Source organism: Erinaceus europaeus, chromosome 7 (assembly GCF_950295315.1).
Source record: "Erinaceus europaeus chromosome 7, mEriEur2.1, whole genome shotgun sequence".
Classification (NCBI taxonomy): domain Eukaryota; kingdom Metazoa; phylum Chordata; class Mammalia; order Eulipotyphla; family Erinaceidae; genus Erinaceus; species Erinaceus europaeus.
The window spans coordinates 78,281,004-78,299,652 of record NC_080168.1 but is presented as its reverse complement, the minus strand read 5'-3'; the positions used below and the strand labels follow the sequence as shown (position 1 = coordinate 78,299,652).

The window sequence follows — 18,649 nt, the reverse complement described above, 5'->3', positions numbered from 1 at the left end:
CTTGTTATTTTTTATTGTTGTTGTAGCTATTATTGTTGTTGTTACTGATGTAACTCATTGTTGGATAGGACAAAGAGAAATGGAGAGAGGAGGGGAAAACACAGAGGAGGAGAGAAAGATACACCTGCAGACCTGCTTCACCACCTATGAAGCAACTCCCCTGCAGGTGGGAAGCCGGGGACTCGAACTGGGATCCTTATGTGGGTCCTTGTGCTTTGCGCCACATGCCCTTATCTGGTTGTGCTACCACCCAAATCCTTTTTTTTTTTGTTAATTGTCACCAGGGTTATCACTCTGGTTTATTTCCTGCACTATGAATCCACCACTCCCAGAAGCCACTTCTTTCCATTTTTTCCCCTTTGTTCTGATAGAGAGATGGAGAAATTAAGAGTGAAAGGGGAGAGAAAAAAGGAAAAAAAGAGACATCTGTAGCACTGCTCATGAAGCTTTCCCCTTGATGCACAAAGATTTTCAAAACTGCTAGGGACTCAGAATAAGCTGTTTTTAACAACACATCTACTTTCTTCAAATAGTTTTTTCTTTAATTTTGGATTGTATAAAGGAAAGGAAAAAGAAGAAAGAAAGAAAGAAAGAAAGAAAGAAAGAAAGAAAGAAAGAAAGAGAGAAAGAAAGAAAGAGAAATAAAGAGAAGAAAGAAAGAGTGGGGGGAGGGAGGGAGGGAGGAAGGAAGGGAGGGAGGGAAAGGGGTAGGGGAAGGGAGGGTGAGAGGGAAGAAGAAAATCAATTACGTAAAAGGCAAACAAGAACAACAAAAATACATGCGCTTGAAAAGGCAGAATACTAATTTAGGAGTGGAGTTGGAAGTGAGGAATAAGTAGAACAATCTGAAAGAAAAACCTTCCAATTCCTCATATATAATATGAAGGTCATAAGGGCATTCCCTTGAAGGATTCTTATGAGAATGAAACATCAAATCCAAGGACCAGGTGGTGGCACACTTAGTTGAACACACAGGTTACAATGCACAAAGACTCGGATTCAAGCTCTCACTCCCTACATGCAGGGGGAAAGCTTTGCGAATGCTGCAGATATCTCTCTCTCTCTCTCTCTCTCTCTCTCTCTCTCTCTACCTCTCTATCTCTCCTTCCCCTCTCGAATTCTGTCTCTAGCCAAAAAATAAAGATTATATATATATATTTTTATATATATATATATATATTCCAATACTAGGAACAATGCCTGACACTAGGCACAAATTCAGTAGATACTGGTGAATTCTGATGTAGTTCTCCCTCTTCCTTATTCCTACCTCCAAACCCCTTATGCTGCATCTCTTTATTTTAATTCTCAGTTCCCTTTGTTGCTGTTCTACATTTATTTCTGTTCTGGACCTTCCCACTGGCCTCACTTTAAGTCTTTTACTTAGAAGCTACAGGTATAGTTGACACCATAGTCTATTTAGTATACATGAATTTGGGGAAGTATGAGGTGGTTTTTCTGTTTGGTTTGGTTTTCTGGGGTTTTGTTGTAGTTGCTGTAGTTTTGTTTTTTTACCACAGCACTGCTCAGCTCTGGCTTATAGTAATGCTGGGGATAGAACTTGGGACGTCTTGATGCCTCAGGCATGAAGTGCTTTTGCAAAACCATTATGCTATCTCCCCAACCCTATGAGGTGATTTTTAGTCCAAGAGTTTGAGGATGCAAAAGTTATGAGCTACACAGGGTTCACAGAAGCAATAATAAATAAATATATGGAACTGGATGTAGTGAACAAAACCAACCAAGTTCCCAATATCAAGATTGAATTAAAACATACATCTACTTTGCCTAACACTAAATAGAGAATTTCTTTGTTTTATTTCATTAAGCAAAATCTACTGGGAAAGTAATCTAACAGCTTACCTGTCTATATATTATTGTGTTAATAAAGGATCATTATGAGGTACAGAAGGTGGAAGGTCTGGCTTCTGTAATTGTTTCTCTACTGGATATGGGTATTCACAGGTCGATCCATACTCCCAGCCTGGTGTTTGTTTGTTTGTTTGTTTGTTTTTGCCTGCAGGGTTATTGCTGGGGCTCAGTGCCTGCACTACAAATCCACTGCTCCTGGTGGCCATTTTATCCCTTTTGTTGTTGTTATTGTTGTTGTTGCCATCATTGTTGTTGAACAAGACAGAGAGAAATCGAGAGAAGATGGGAAGACAGAGGGGGAGAGAAAGATAGACACCTGCAGACCTGCTTCACTGCTTGTGAAGTGACCCCCCTGCCGGTGGGGAGGCGGGGGCTCGAACTGGGATCCTTATGCCATTCCTTACATTTTACACCAGTCCTTGCACTTTGCACCAGTCCTTGTACTTTGCACCATGTGCACTTAACCCCTGCGTTACTGCCCTGCCCCCTCCCAGTCTGTTTCTATCCCTAGTGGGGTAGGGATCTGGAAAAGGGGAGTTCCAGGACACACTGGTAAGGTCATATGCCCAGGGAAGCCAGATCTTTATATTTCTTAATAGGAGAAGGTTCTGGGGGAACCTCTAAAAAGGCCATAGGCTAGAAATGCAAAACAAGGGTGAGTGCCAAAATACTCCAGAGTTTCCCCAGTCCATCTCACTCTTCCAGGAAGTCACATTCTCAACCTGCCTTTCCTAAACACAGACTGTAAGTCCGCTCAAATTACTCTGTAGCTCTAAGAAGTTAACAATGTGAGAACACTGAGGTTCTTAAAACCAAGCACCTCAGGCTTTGACATTTTAAGTGGTCAGATGAGCAACAATGGAACAGATATTTCTGAAACTAGATTTTATTTTACTTTATTTGTCACCAGGTTTATCCCTAGGGCTCAGTGCCTGCATGAGGAATTCATTGCTCCTGGCAGCCACATTTTCCCTTTCATTTTACTTTTATTAATAGGACAGACAGAAACAGAGCGGAGGAGGAGGAGGAAATAAAGAAGGGGAAAGTCACTTGCAGCACTGCTTCACTGTTCATTAAGTTTCCCCCCTGCAGGGACCTAGGGCTTTAATCTGGGTCTTTGGACATAATAATGTGTGCATTCAATCTGCTGTGCCACCTCCTGGCCCCTAGATTTTTTTTTTTTTGACTGACAATTATTGAATAGTGCACACTGTTAGATACATCAGAGACTAAGCAGGCAGCTATCTTTAAATGAGCTTACAGGAAAATAAACTAAAATGGATGAAGACGGTGGGAAGGTGATTTAAGGTAAGAAACTGAAGATTATTTGCTTCATTGTAATTATTAAGGTATTATCATCTCTTTTTGTTCATGTTATTAGATCTATAGTGATAAGTCCCAGAAATGAAGCTAACCTACCTTATACCCATGAGTGCTGGGGGAAAAAAAAAAAAAAAGCATTTTCTTCCTTCTAGCTATAATGTGAGCAGATATGGAAGAAAATAAATTCCATAGAACCTGAACTGGAGTTGGGAGTATTGCACCAAAGTAAAAAACTCTGGTGGGGGGGGGGGAGTACAGGTCCAAAAAGGATGACAAGAGGACCTAGTGGGGGTTGGAATACAGCCTTTGGTATGCAGGATATTAAAAGTAAAAAATGATGGTCCGGGAGGTGGCGCAGTGGCTAAGGCACTAGACTCTCAAGCATGAGGTCCTGAGTTTAATTGCCGGCAGCACATGTACCAGAGTGATGTCTGGTTCTCTCTCTTCCTATCTTTCTCATTAATAAGTAAATAAAATCTTAAAAAAAAAAAAAGTAACAAATGGAGGCCCCAGAACAGGCCTTAGAGTCTCCAAAATGAGTGATTCTTCTGTATCTGAACTAGATTATCTTTAAGTCTTCCTAAAGGGTGTGATGTGTAGGCTGCCTTCCCAAGCTGTCATTTCTATATCCTCTCCCTAGTCCCTAAAGGCAAAATTTTGAATATAAAACACTCTCTCACTTTCCTAGTGAAACTAGAGAACTTCATTCCACTGTACTTCCTCTGTGTGTATTTTCTAAATTTGGACTCTTTAGGAGTGGTGAGCTATTAATTACTCCAGCACTATCAATCCATGTACTGCAGACTTCTTGTCTGTGGAGTTCTAAGAAGCCAAATACAGAGTTCACTTTCATAGTGACTAATATTTCTCTGACAAGGTTAAAAAATAAAATAAAAGTCTGATGACTGGGAGTCGGGCGGTAGCACAGCGGGTTAAGTGCAGGTTGCGCAAAGCTCAAAGACCAGCATAAGGATCCTGGTTCGAGCCCCCGGCTCCCCACCTGCAGGGGAGTCGCTTCACAGGCGGTGAAGCAGCTCTGCAGGTGTCTTTCTCTCCCCCTCTCTGTCTTCCCCTCCTCTCTCCATTTCTCTCTGTCCTATCCAACAACAATGACATCAGTAACTACAACAATAAAACAACAAGGGCTACAAAAGGGAATAAATAAATATAAAAAATAAAAGTCTGATGACTGGTGACACTCAGGGCTGAGGTTGTGTTCTACAGGTCCATAGGGGAATGGGGACCCAGTCTGCAAACTGCTCTTAATTCGATGATGCAGTTCAATATATGACATCTCTGCTCAGCTAAATCTACTGGATCCTGGTTTCAAAAGCAGTCACTTGGCATGCTTGGTTTTTACTCCAAGGTCTATGTACAAATTTTAGGATATAGTCCTTTCCCTAGACACAGCAAATCTGCAAATGACTCATAAATGAAGGAACTTTTTATCAGTGTGAGGTCTTTCATGCTAAGTTGAAGACTTCAGTGTGGCTCTACCAACTAAAATCAGAGCAAAAGATAATGCAGCAGTCTTGCTGATATGTTTTATTTTATAAATAATTTTTTTAAATAATGCAAATGCTTCCCTTCCAAAGAGGTGCACCCAGAGCGCAGGAGGGCCCAGTCCTGTGCTTCCAGCTCCCATGCTCTCAGCATGTGACTGTATGATTTAGATGCTCCCAATCCAAACTAGTGACTGCCATTTTCAGCCATCATGCTATTTCACTTCTCAAGGGAACCCAGACGACTAGCATATGAATTCTGGATGGAGTGAAAGAAATAAAAAATGAAGACAGGCTATTCTAAAGAACAACATGGCACTTCCTACAGAATTATTGTTTCTTAGAGTCCGGAAATGCACTCGGGACATCTCTGTGAATCTGACGAGACAAAAGACTCTTCCTATCTGTACCTTAGCAGACTCCACCCTTGATATTTCCCCCTGAATTTTAATGAGCTCCTCCAGCTGTTATTAATGTGTGATCCCTTCATCCTTGTGATGTACTGGAAGCAGCAATGTTTACACAAGGTGCCACCCACGCCTGGGAACTGTCAGGGAAGCAGGGCATTGTCTGCACCAGGAGTCTCAGAGGCTGGACAGAGTGTTACTGTGTCATAGACTGATATAACACATGGGTACCACAAACCACATATCCTTCCTGCTCTCCCAAATCAGACACAAATGGCCAAGGTTCAGTCTGATTTTTCAAGCCAACTGCAGCCAAGAGATTTGAAATTAAGACTTCCTTTCCATACCTAGTACATCCCACTCTCATTGAGGGGTGGGAGTGGGGGCAGGGGGTAAGGGGCAAGGGGATGACACATTTATGGAGTAAACACATGCCAGGTCAAGTTTTTCAGCCAATGACAGCTCTTTCAGATCCAGACTGGACCCCTTCAGACTCAAAGTTAAGATGAAAAGGGACTACCACCTCACATCACAGGGGCTGTGCCTAGGAACAGAACTCTGACAGTCTGTGAAGATCAACAGCCTGGAGCATTCCTCAACAACAAGCCACCCAAAATAAGGCCCAACCATGATTTCCTTCTCCTTTTCCTCCCTTCCTTTCCTACTGCTTATGCCTTCCTTTTCTTCTTCTCTGCTTATGCCTTTATTTAGCAGCAAACAGTTGATAAAGAAACTGGTGACAAAGAAACTGCTTGCTGCTGCATCTTGAAGTAAGAAACCCAATATTTTTATTCATTCTACTTAAAGTGGTTGCTGTGTTGGAATCTATCAGAATTCACTCATTTATATATGCAACGTAGTTGAGCATTCTGGTGGGGAGATGATTCCACAAAAGGTCTACTTCCCTGGTACATACCCAATATAAGATCTACTCATAAGTGTGGGTAGAACCTGTGAATACAACTTCTGTGATTATGCAACCTTGAATGGCAAAGGGATTCACGAATTTGCAAGTAAACTCCAAATCTCAGCTATAAGCAGCACAGCCAATGCCATGAATACAGCTTTGTAAGGCCAAAAGCCCAGCTATACTGTTCCCAGAACGATAAAGGGCATCTGTGAGACAATAAAGATAAGTTGTCTGGGGGTGGGAAGATACTACAGCATTAGTGTATCAGTCTTACATGCCTAAGACCCCAAAGGTCCAAGTTTTAATCTCCTACAACACCATATGACAAAGCTGAGCAGTGCTCTAGTGCACCTCTCCCCACTACCACCCCCCTCTTACTTGAAATAGTAAATCTTAAAGATAAATACATAAATTAGATATGTTGTCTTAACATTTATCTTTAGTGGCAATTTCTTTGGAAGCAATAGAAAACTAGCCCAAATGACAATGTGGGTCTAGCACTGGGCTAGGAAACTAGGGTCAAAGAAACAGATATATGCATTACAATGAGGTGAATCCAACAAAGACTAGGTACAACATTCTACTGCTTTGCCCTGTGCACGACCCAGGTTCAAGCCCAACCCTCACCACACTTCAAGGCTGTGGTATTTTTCATTCTCTGCCTCTTCGTTTCTAACTGGGAGAAGATGAGAGAACTTAGAGACAAAAAATAAAAGAAAAAAAAAAAAACGCTCCTTGACTTTTTGTATTAGTCTCTTTTTATTCTTTAGGTAATCTTTTCCATAGTTAACTACTTCCATTTGTAGTTGATGAAATGTATAAGGAATCCACTTCAAATGTTGGCACTGTAATGAGCATGGTCTTTTCCCTTTACTTCAACTCAAAATTAACTTCTGATTCTTGTTTCTGATATTCCAGTCCCAGAAGCAGTTTGTAGAAGTTATCTGAAGACATTCAAGCTTTCTAGTATAAGCTAGCAACCAGGCTCTAGTCTCTCCAGCAACTATTAGGACTGGATTTAAATAGGTATCAGACTAAGAGGCATTCTCTCAAATGAGTTTAAATGCATTTTTTTTCCTCCAGGGTTATTGCTGGGCTTGGTGCCTGCACCATGAATCCACCACTCCTGGAGGCCATTTTTCCCCCTTTTTGTTGCCCTTGTTGTTGTAGCCACGTTGTGGTTATTATTATTGCCATTGTTGATGTTGCTCGTTGTTAGATAGGACAGAGAGAAATGGAGAGAGGAGGGGAAGACATAGAGGGGGAGAGAAAGATAGACACCTGCAGACCTGCTTCATCGCCTGTGAAGCGACTCCCCTGCAGGTGGGGAGCTGGGGCTCGAACCGGGATCCTTACGCTGGTCCCTGCACTTTGCACCACATGCCCTTAACCCACTGTGGCACCGCCCAACCCCCTGCATTTTATTTTTTAAACAACCTAACAAGACATGTTTTTCCTTAAAAACAATGCCTCCATTCCAAATAAATTAAGGTAAAAAATAAACAAAGAGTCCAAGATGATATCAGTCCCATTTTGTCCTGGTGTTGTGTAGATGACAAGCAGCCAATTATGATGACAGGTGATAGATCCAAAGGAACTGCCAAATTTGTTAACATTTTTCCATCTCTAAGCCATCCTTAAAGAAAATCATATATGGGGTCACACCATCCTCACGGTAGTCCAGTAGAGCAACCATGTCATCTGGATTCATGTTTTCCCCAATAAACAACTGATAGTTGTTTTTTTTTTTTTGTCTGTTTTTTTGTTTGTTTTCCACCCTTCCCTGGACAACTATTTCATTCCCTCTCTTCTTTCTTCACCCCCCCCCCCCCTCTTTCTCCTGGGGCCTCTCACATGCATAATCCCACTGCTCCTGGTAGCCCCTCTTAAGAGATTTCAGGGAGAGTGTGATTCAGGAGGTGGCACAGTGGATAAAGCATTGGACCTTCAAGCATGAGGTCCTGAGCTCAGTCCCCAGCAACACAAGTGCCAGAGTGATGTCTGGTTCTTTCTCTCTCCTCCTATCTTTCTCATGAATAGATAAATAAAATCTTACAAAGAAAGAAAGGAAGGAAGAAAGGAAGGAAGGAAGGAAGGAAGGAAGGAAGGAAGGAAGGAAGGTAGGTAGGTTTCAGAGAGAGAGAGGAGACACAGTGCCACTACTACACCATTTGTGAAGCTTCCTCTGGTGCCAGACCTAGTGTTCCCATAGAACTGGTAGTTTCTGAAATTAGCAAGTATGTGCTTGATTTGTTCTGCAGCCCCCGTCATAAAAGGTTTTACTCTTTCTGGCCTCTGCTCTTCAATTTTGCCTTAATTGATTTCATATAATCTTTGATGTACTTCTTGTAGGCTTCTTTTGTGAAGCTGATTTCCTGCAAGTGATGATTCATGACAATGTCAACACCAGTGATTACTGTACTTTCGGTGCCTTCGCCCTCGGGGCCCTCAGCGGAGGCATTTCCACCAACGAGCTGCCCTCTGGTCCTGCTAACCATCTTTCCCTCCACCTCCAGCCACAGCCAGTACGCGATCTCCCGGATCTAGTAGATGTCGAAGAACATCTCATCGTGGCTGATGAGGTCCGGGTAGATGATCATGGTGGCGACCGGAGGGAGACTGGCGCCGCTGGCGCTGCTGGCTTGGCAGGAGCCGGGAGCTCGGAGCTAGCACCATGCAGCCGGAGCGGCGCGCGCGGGGGGGGGGGGGGGGGGGGGGGGGGGGGGGGACGGGGGGGGACGGGGACGTGGGGGGGGGACGGGGGGGGGGACGGGGACGTGGGGGGGAGGAGCGGGCAGAAAAGCCATTCTACTCAATTTAAATGACTGCTGAGCTCATGCATTGATTTTCAACTGTTTTCAAGGCACTGGGCACAGATCAACGACCTTTGTTGGTATCTGGTCAACACAAATAGATAAGAGATGGTGAGGGAAAGGAGAGAGACAGGTGTCTTGTCAGCAAGACCTTGAAAATATCTGCTGAGGATTTTTACAATAGCAAATAGATCACTCCACACATCTTCTCCTAAACTTACGCACATGCTCACACACATGTACAACTTCACATTTTGCAGATTTCAAAATAAATAAATTTTGTAGATTTCTACTAGAAAGCCAAGTCTCTTTTTACTTGGAAAGAGAACTGCTTGTACCCAGAAATTATGAATAGGAAGCCCACCCAAGACAAGGCTATAACACAATATGATTACATGCACAAGGCCACTGTAACAGGCCTTGGTGCAAATAACTGTAAATACACTTTGTGGTCCAGGAAAGCTAAGTAAGCCAAATAATAAGCATTCTCTACCAAGTTTTGGGACTCTAGATGAGTCAGCAGAATTACTCATCTTCAAGAGAGAATACACTCCTTCCTGTTGATGATGATAGAGCAAACCATAGAGGCAGGGGGCTAGTCCTCTTCCAAGTCTCTGCTCCCTGCAATAAGAGTCATTACCCAGATAGAATGAAAATAGAAAGGGAGCAGAACCTAGAAAGAATTTCTGCCAGATTAGAGAAGGTGGTACCTGGCCATCATCTTATTTTGGTGTGATTTGTTGTTGTTGGGTTTTTGTTGTTTTTTTTTTTTTTGCCTCCAGGGTTATTGCTAGGACTCAGTGCCAGCACTGAAAATCCACTGCTCCTGGAGGCTATTTTTCCCCCCATTTTTGTTGCCCTTGTTGTTATTATTATTGTTATTGTTGTTATTAATGCCGTTGTTGGCTAGGACAGAGAGAAATGGAGAAAGGAAGGGAAGACAGAAGGGGGAGAGAAAGATAGACATCTGCAGACCTGCTTCACCACCTTTGAAGCGACTTCCCTGTAGGTGGAGAGCCAGGGGCTCAAACCGGGATCCTTACACTGGTCCTTGTGCTTTATGCCACGTGCACTTAACCCGCTGTGCAATCGCCCGACTCCCTGATGTGATTTTTTTTTCACTTACTTTACGATTTATTAGTCAAAGAACCTGTTATTTTTTTTAGTCAAAGAACCTGTTCTTTTTTAACACTTATTAACATGCAATGTAAACTTAAAGTCGTGGTGCAGGATGTGGCACAGTGGATAAAGCATTGGCTTCTCAACCATGCCAGTTCAATCCCTGGCAGCACATGTAACAGAGTGATGCCTGGCTCTTTCTCTCTCTCCACCTATCTTTCTCATGAGTAAATAAATAAATTCTTTAAAAATAAAATAAACTTAATTTAAAGTCTAAACAGAGTCTTTTGTTATCACTGCTGCCTATAGCCAAACAGATAAGGAAAAGATGACGAAAAAAACAATAAATATTTCATACACATGAAATAAAATAAAAAAACTAATGCCAAGCAACCTAAGGTAAAAGGTGAATATTACATAATGTGTTTTCAGTTACATGCATTGACTTTTTTAAGTCACTGTGGCTTGTTTACCTTCCTTTTTTAAATTTAAGAACATGTACATAATGGTTGACATGTATGAAAAAGAGAAAAAATGGAGAATAATGTGCTTCAAAAAAAAGGAAGGGAACTTACAGTTCCTTTAACTCTTTTTTACAATATTTTTATTATCTTTTATTTATTTCATAGAGATAGCCAGAAATTGAGAGGAAGGGGGAGACAGAAAGGGAGAGAGACAGAGAAACACCAGCAGTCCTGCTTTACCACTTGTGAAGCTTTTCCCCCTGCAGGTGGGAACCGGGGGCCTGAACCCAGGTCCTTGCGCACTGTGTACTCAATCAGGTTGCTCTACCACCCAGCCCCAGATGCTTTAACTCTTTAAGTAAACAGATGGGAAAATGTATCCTGTTTACCATCATCATTCACACAGCATTCAAATGCCACAGTGGAAAACAGTTCTGGCTGATTCTTTCCTGCATGCCAGGCATTATCCTTTGTCATTATATATCTCAACTTTCTCTTTTACTAAACTGGCAGCTCCAGGTAGGCAGGCACCACATGTGCGTGAACCCTCCTGCTCTCTCCTTCATTCATTCTTTTATTCACTATTGAACTCAATTATTTACCGTCTTAGAAACCAAGAGTACTAGTTACAAGAGGAAAAGAAGGAAAGAAAAACAGCACTTCTCAGCATCTGGCAGGCGACAGAATGGGGAGAAGACAAGAAAGAAGCAAATAAATACGCAGCAAAGAATATTAAGAATGACTGAGTCACAGATGCTAGGCTCTCCTCTACACTCCTTATACACTCGGCAGCTAAAATCCCTCTGAATTAGGTAACACTAGCATTTCTATTTAGAGGCAGTGAAAAAAGCTCAGGAGAAGTTTGACCACTAGGCCAAAAGGTGAAAGAGCAAGAGGGAGAGAGATTTGGAGCCATTGTGTTTGCTGTCACACAGCCATCACCACACATCAAGAGACTCGCAGAGGAAAGGGCAGCTCTCAGCAGTTCACAGCTACAGAATAATACATATTTGTTAGGTGAATGAATAAAATAGCACAACACTTCTTAGTTTCCAGTGCGAGCTGTGAATACAGAGTCTGGAGGGCCTTTTAAGGTCTGTGTGAGGCTTTACTATCTTCTTCCTCCACTCACTCTCTAGAACCTGCCTTCTCACTCCATCTTCTGCATTACCCCAAGTGAGCGGCACTTTTAATGAGCTATTTTCCTTCTAGTCAAAAATAATAGTTATAAATATTTGTTCCAGACTTTTCCACTGTCCGGTAAGAATTATCATTCTAGGGCCTGGGAAGTAGATTACCCGGGAGATCACCCACACTACCATGTGCAAACAAGGCTGGAGCCTCCAGCCACCACACAGAAATTCCTGCATGGGAAGCTTCATGAGTGGTGGAGCAGTACAGACCCCTCTCTGTCTCTATTTCTCTGTTCTCTCACCCTCTATCTTAGAGGGGAAAAAAATCTACGGGGAATGAAGGAACTGTGTGCCCATAGCCCCAGATAACACTGGTGGCAAACAATCTTTAAGAGATTCATATTGCTAAAATGAACTTGCCTTTACATCTCCCTGTTCTCCAAACAGCATCTTCTTTCACTCTGCCTCTCTCTCCCTCTCTCTATCTCTGTATGTATCTCTCTTTCCCACAAACTTAAGTCACCAAGAGTTAAGACACTATGTCATAGCACAGGCTGTATGTATCCCAAATTAAAATCACAGAGTTTAAAGGATGTTGCTGTGAACCAGAGGACAGCTCAAGTAATATAAGGGGTTTTGTTTGTTTTTACTACAGTACTACTCAGCTCTGGCTTATGATGGGGCAGGGGGTTGAACCTAGAAACTTTGTGGTGCCTCAGACATGAAAGTCTTTTTGCATAAACACTATGCTATCTCCTGAGCCTAAGGTAAGTGTATAGGATCAGGGAAGCTGCAGTCAGCCAAGCAATCAGAGTGGGACAGTCAGAACCCTCCCAAGAATAAGCAGCAAGTTCCAGGTTGGGTGGGTTCCCTGATGCCCCATGGATCATCAAATACCCAGGCACTGCCTGTAAAGGAGGGACACGGAGCATGCAGGGTGCTAGGCACCTCATCCCCACACTGGCAGACCTCAGAGACAGAGGACAGTTGAGGCGCTCAAAAGAGATGTTCTAGGCTAGTGATAGGAACAGATGTAGGCCCCCAGCACAGATGGAATTAAAACAATGAGAGACCCCTCTTCAAAATAGCTCCCCCTTTGGGGGCACTATAGCTCACAAAACTACTTGGGGCTAGGCAGTGATGCAACCAGTGAAGCACACGTTGCTACGCACAAAGACCCAGGTTCAAACCCAAGCCCTGTCTAGAGGGGGGAAGCTTCACAAGTGGTGATGCAGTGCTGCAGCTGTCTGTCTCTCTCTCTGAGTCTCTCTTTCTCACAAGTGGTGATGCAGTGCTGCAACTGTCTGTCTCTCTCTGCCTCTCTCTCTCTCCCTCTCTCCCTCCCTCTCTCCCTCCCTCCCTCTTTCCCTCCCTCTCTTTGTCTGTTCCCTCTCAATTTCTCTCTATCCTGTAAAAAAATAAAATAAATCTATTTACCAAAGCATTACACACACATGCCATATACTTAAAATCTGTTATTCTGATTCATTGTTTTATTACCTTCATTTTACAAATAAAAAAAAAAAATCACCTCTGATAGGTGACCCAACTAGTATGTAATCTGTGGAACACCACACCCAGTAAACAACTCTGAAGATTTTTAATGTCAGAGCCAGTTACAGGAGGAAAGGGATGGGAGTCAGTGAACAAAGGCACAATAACTGACCACTTGAGCATTTTATTTGGGAAGCACTTTCACATCATGAACAAGGCTAAGGAGCTCCTGACACACAGTGGCACACTTTGAGCAAAACCCACACACAAAGCTAGATAGCACTGCTTCATTTACTGAGATACAATAGACCATGAGTGGAAGGCAGAGTTAGTGGGTGACTATCACTCAAAACTCTATACTTGAGAAGCCAGAAAGGAGTTCATTAGGTAGAACTTGTACCTTAACAAGAAGACCCTGGGTTCAGGACCCAAAACCAATGGGAGCACCATGTGCTATGGGGTCTCTATTCTCCATCTCTCTCTCTCTCTCTCTCTCTCTCTCTCTCTCCCCTGTCCATCTTTCTTTCAACCTACATAAAATATAGAAAGAAACTGGGAGCAGGAAGAACAGTCAGCATCACCATGCATATATAATAACCCAAGTTCATTCCCCAGCACCTAAAGGAAAGAAAGAGGGTGGCTCATGTTACCATTTGTGAGGACCAGAGTTCGAGTCCCAGGCCATCACATGGGAATGCCTGCAAGGTATTCTCACAGCAATGAAGTGGTGCTGCAGTTATTCTCTTTCTCTGTTTCTTTATTCCTCTATCCCTCTCTCTTTTTTTAATTTTTATTATTTATTTTCCCTTTTGTTGCCCTTGTTGTTTTATTGTTGTTGATGCCGTTGTTGGATAGGACAGAGAGAAATGGAGAGAGGAGAGGAAGACAGAGAGGGGGAGAAAAAGACACCTGCAGACCTGCTTCACTGCTTGTGAAGCAACTCCCCTGCAGGTGGGGAGCCGGGGGCTCAAACTGGGATCCTTATGCCACTGGTCCTTTTGCTTCGCACCACGTGCGCTTAACCCGCTTTGCTACCACCCAACCCCCTCTCCTCTGTCTCTTACTATCCATCTTTGAGGCAAGAAAAGGAAAAGAAGATAACTAGAAGTGGTGAAATCATACAGGCACTGGGCCCCAGGGATAACCCTGGTGGGAGAAAATGTTCCACTGTTTGTGAAGCTTCTCTTTTACATGGTGCTCAAACCCATGGTAAAATGAATGCTCTACCAAATGAGTCATCACCTGGGCTCCTCTAATCTCAAGTCTACTAGAACACAATAAAATTCAGGAAGGTTTTGAAAAGTCTAATGAATATCCAGGACAGAGCTATAAAAAATAAAAAGAAATACTGAAGGAGTTTTTATTTATTTGTTTGCTTGTTTGTTTATTCATGAGAAAAATAGGAGAGAGACAGAACCAGGCATCACTCTGGTACATGTGCTGTTGGAGATTGAACTCAGGGCCTCATGCTTGAGAGTCCAATGCTTTATTCACTACACCACCTCCCAGACCACCTGAAGGAGTTCCTCATGAACGGAATGGAGAGCTTCTAGGAATAGAGACTCGATTTAATTAGGTTTCTCTAGTTGTCAGTTCAGTGACCTTGAGTAAATTATTAAAACTGAGTTTCGTTTTCTTTTTGGAGACCATGACCTCTAATTCTCAGGTTAAGGTAAATTATGTGTGTGACTTGTGAAATCACCTCAACTACATGCTGCTTTCTCCAAGGAGTTAGCGAGTTTACATGAATTTGGTATAAAGTACAATATGACAAATTTGCCAAACTAGATTTGGATTTTTTAAATTTATTATTATTGTTGTTATTATTTAGCAGAGCACTACTCAGCTCTGGTTTATGGTGGTACAAGGGATTGAACCTGGGACTTTGGAGCCTCAGACATGAGAGCTTCTTTGCATAATCTTTTTTTTATTGGGGAATTAATGTTTTACATTCAACTGTAAGTACAATAGTTTGTACATGCATAACATTCCCCAGTTTCCCATATAACAACACAACCCCCACTAGGTCCTCTGAATCCTTCTTGGACCTGTATTCTCCCCACCCACCCACCAAAAAAGAGTCTTTTACTTTGGTGTGATGCGCCAATTCCATTTCAGGTTCTACTTCTGTTTTCTTTTCTGATCTTGTTTTTCATCTTCTGAGAGTGAGATCATCCCATATTCATCCTTCTGTTTCTGACTTATTTCACTCAACATGATTTTTTCAAGGTCCATCCAAGATCGGCTGAAAACGATGAAGTCACCATTTTTTACAGCTGAGTAGTATTCCATTGTGTATATATACCACAACTTGCTCAGCCACTCATCTGTTGTTGCACACCTGGGTTGCTTCCAGGTTTTGGCTATTACAAATTGTGCTGCCAAGAATATATGTGTACACAGATCTTTTTGGATGGATATGTTGGGTTCCTTAGGATATATCCCCAGGAGAGGAAATGCAGGATCATAGGGTAGGTCTATTTATAGCCTTCTGAGGGTTCTCCAGACTGTTCTCCACAGAGGTTGGACCAATTGACATTCCCACCAGCAGTGCAGGAGGGTTCCTTTGACCCCACACCCTCTCCAGCATTTGCTGCTGTTACCTTTTCTGATATATGACATTCTCACAGGAGTGAAGTGGTATCTCATTGTTGTCTTTATTTGCATTTCTCTGACAATCAGAGACTTGGAGCATTTTTTCATGTGTTTCTCAGCCTTTTGGATCTCTTCTGTGGTGAATATTCTGTCCATGTCCTCCCCCCATTTTTGGATGGGGTTGTTTGTTGTCCTGTTGTTGAGATCTGCAAGCTCTTTATATATTTTGGTTATTAAACTCTTGTCTGATGCATGGCATGTAAAGATCTTCTCCGATTCTGTGAGGAGTCTCTTGGTTTGGGTGGCGGTTTCTTCTGCTGTGAAGAAGCTTTTTAATTTGATGTAGTCCCATAGGTTTATACTTGCCTTAGTCTTCTTTGTAATTGGATTTGTTTCATTGAAGATGTCTTTAAAATTTATGTGGAAAAGAGTTTTGCCAATATTTTCTTCTAAGTATCTGATAGTTTGTGGTCTAACATCCAAGTCCTTGATCCACCTGGAATTTACTTTTGTATTTGGTGAAATACAGTGGTTCAGTTTCATTCTTCTGCATGTTTCAACCCATTGTTTCCAACACCATTTGTTGAAGAGACTCTGCTTTCCCCATTTAATAGTCTGAGCCCCTTTGGCAAAGATTAGATGTCCATAGGTGTGGAGGTGCATAATCTTTATTTCTCTATCCCTGCACACCAAACTAGATTTGAACTCTAGCCATCTGACTATAAAGCTTTGGCTTTTCTTGGGCTGAAGAGATGGCATAATGATTATACAAAAGACTCTCATGCCTAAGGCTCAGAAGTCCTAGGTTCAATCCCCAGCACCACCATATGTCCAAGATGAGCAGTGCTATGGTCTCTCTCTCTGTTTCTCACTTTCTATCTTTAAGAAAATATGTTTTTAAAAAAAGTTAAAAAAAAAAAAAAAAAAGCTTTGGCTTTTCTCACTGAGGACACTATCATCAGAAAGGACCATATTTTTTCCCTGGAGAAAGTTGAACTCCCATGATTGTATCCTGTATCACTGGGACCACGTGGTATCTCACTCCCAAACTTGTTCAACCACTGCTGTGGCCAGCATACTCCCTTCTCTGTCTGCCCACCCAGGCAGCTGTCTCATGGGCTCTCCTTTCACCCTCTGCACAGCCTCCTTGGCTGCAGCTGCCTCTTTCTTTAGTGTTCATTTAGAATTGTTTCGCCTTTGATCCTACCTTTGCTTTTGTCTTTGCATTGCCAGGAATGAAACAAAACAATTCAGGAAAAAAAAAAAAACAAGACTTAACTTCGCAGGTCTTTACCCATCATCTCCGAATCACACTTCTTCAGCCACCCTTCCTGTTAGCCCCCTTCATCTTTTCTAAAACTGGGCTATTGGTCTAGAAAAGGGATTTTGGAGGAGTTCCTCTTGAACAGAACAGGGTATCTCTAGGGGCAAACACCCTGTTTAGGGTGTCTTGAGATTGAGTTTAAGTGGCTGAGTTGATTCCTAGTAGGTCTTTAACAGCTCTTTCTCCCCAGTTACTAAGAATTCCAACCATAGGGAGTCAGGCAGTAGCGCAGCGGTTTAAGCGCTGGTGGCACAAAGCAAGGACTGGTGTAAGGATCCCAGTTTAAGCCCCCAGCTCCCCACATGCAGTGAAGCAGGTCTGCAGGTGTGTATCTTCCTCTCCCCCTCTCTGTCTTCCCCACCTCTCTCCATTTCTCTCTGTCCTATCCAACAACAATGACAACAATAACTACAACAATAAAATAAGGGCAACAAAAGGGAATAAATAAATATTAAAGAAAAGAATTCCAATTATAGAGGCTTTATTTATTAAATCAGATATTAAGCTTTGTAATTAGGTACTTATCTCATTGAATCCCAAATTAAATTTTATAGTGTGTATCTTAATTGATAGATTAGAAAATAAAGGCTCAAAAATTAGGTGAAGAAACTGGGGCTGACTCTCTCACTTTCTCAGTATGTGTATATCTTTCTGCATCTCTGTTACTAAAAATAAATATATAAACAATACAAACTAAATCTATAATAGCCTACTTTATCCAATTGTATGTCTGTTATATAAAACAAAACTATCCTGTTTTTAGTCTAGGGTTCCATGAATTTTGGAATTCTGGAAGAATTGCACCTATGCAATTGCCATTAAGATCAAGACTCTCTCTACCTTTCCCATCTTCCCTGTGCCTCCCCAGGCAGTCACCACCTCACAGAACTAGTATCCTGTGTGCTGTCATTGCATCTGTCCTGTTATCACTTAAATTTTGTCTGTATTGTATATTGACTCTTTTATGTATGCCATACTTTCCGAGTTTAAGAGTGAACGCTGTGTTCTGTCCACTCAAATTAACAATAAACCTTCCTGCAAGGGGGTCGCTGGCATGAAAATTAAAAAGAGAAGCCCGTCCAGCATTGCTATTCCTTTAAAGGGCAGCTGTGTGGGTGGAGAGCTGGCAGAAATGACCAGGATAAATCAAAGGGTCAGATTCCAGACCTCATCTCACAGTAACTCCTAGTGAAACACAGGCAAGTCACTTCACTGGTCTCTATTTCAGTTTATTTCACTTTTACTTCACTTTTATACTTAGAGGAGTGTGTCTATAATCTCACCAGAATGCATATGAATATAGTGGCCAAGTACTTTTACTATCTCTGTCATAAGGTTTAAGAACAATATAAACCAGACAATTCCCAGTAAAGTTGGACTTAAAATGAGACTTCTAGGAGCTGGCAGTGGTGTACTTGGTTGAGTGCACACTTTACTACATGTAAAGATGCAAGGACCAGGGTTCAAACCCCTGGTCCTCACTTGCAGGAGTGTGTGTGAGGTGAGGGGGGGCATGTAGAGGGAGTAGGTAGGAAGTTTCACAAGCAGCATCTCTCTCTCTCTCTCCCTCTTTACCTTCCACTTCCTTTCAATTTATCTCTGTCCTATCAAATAAAAGCAAAGCAAAGTTTTACTTAAAGGTTTAAAAAAGAATGATGTCGAGGCCGGGTGGTGGTGCACCTGGTTGAGCGCA

The 18,649-nt window shown here is 42.3% G+C and overlaps 1 protein-coding gene and 1 pseudogene across 4 annotated transcripts in view; both read right to left on the bottom strand.

The window, feature by feature from the left end:
* The window catches only part of LRCH1 (leucine rich repeats and calponin homology domain containing 1), a 256,069-nt gene that overhangs the window by 213,295 nt on the left and 24,125 nt on the right, over positions 1 to 18,649 (bottom strand). The window lies entirely within an intron of this gene.
* LOC103111859 (translationally-controlled tumor protein-like) lies at positions 7,434 to 8,641 on the bottom strand (annotated as a pseudogene).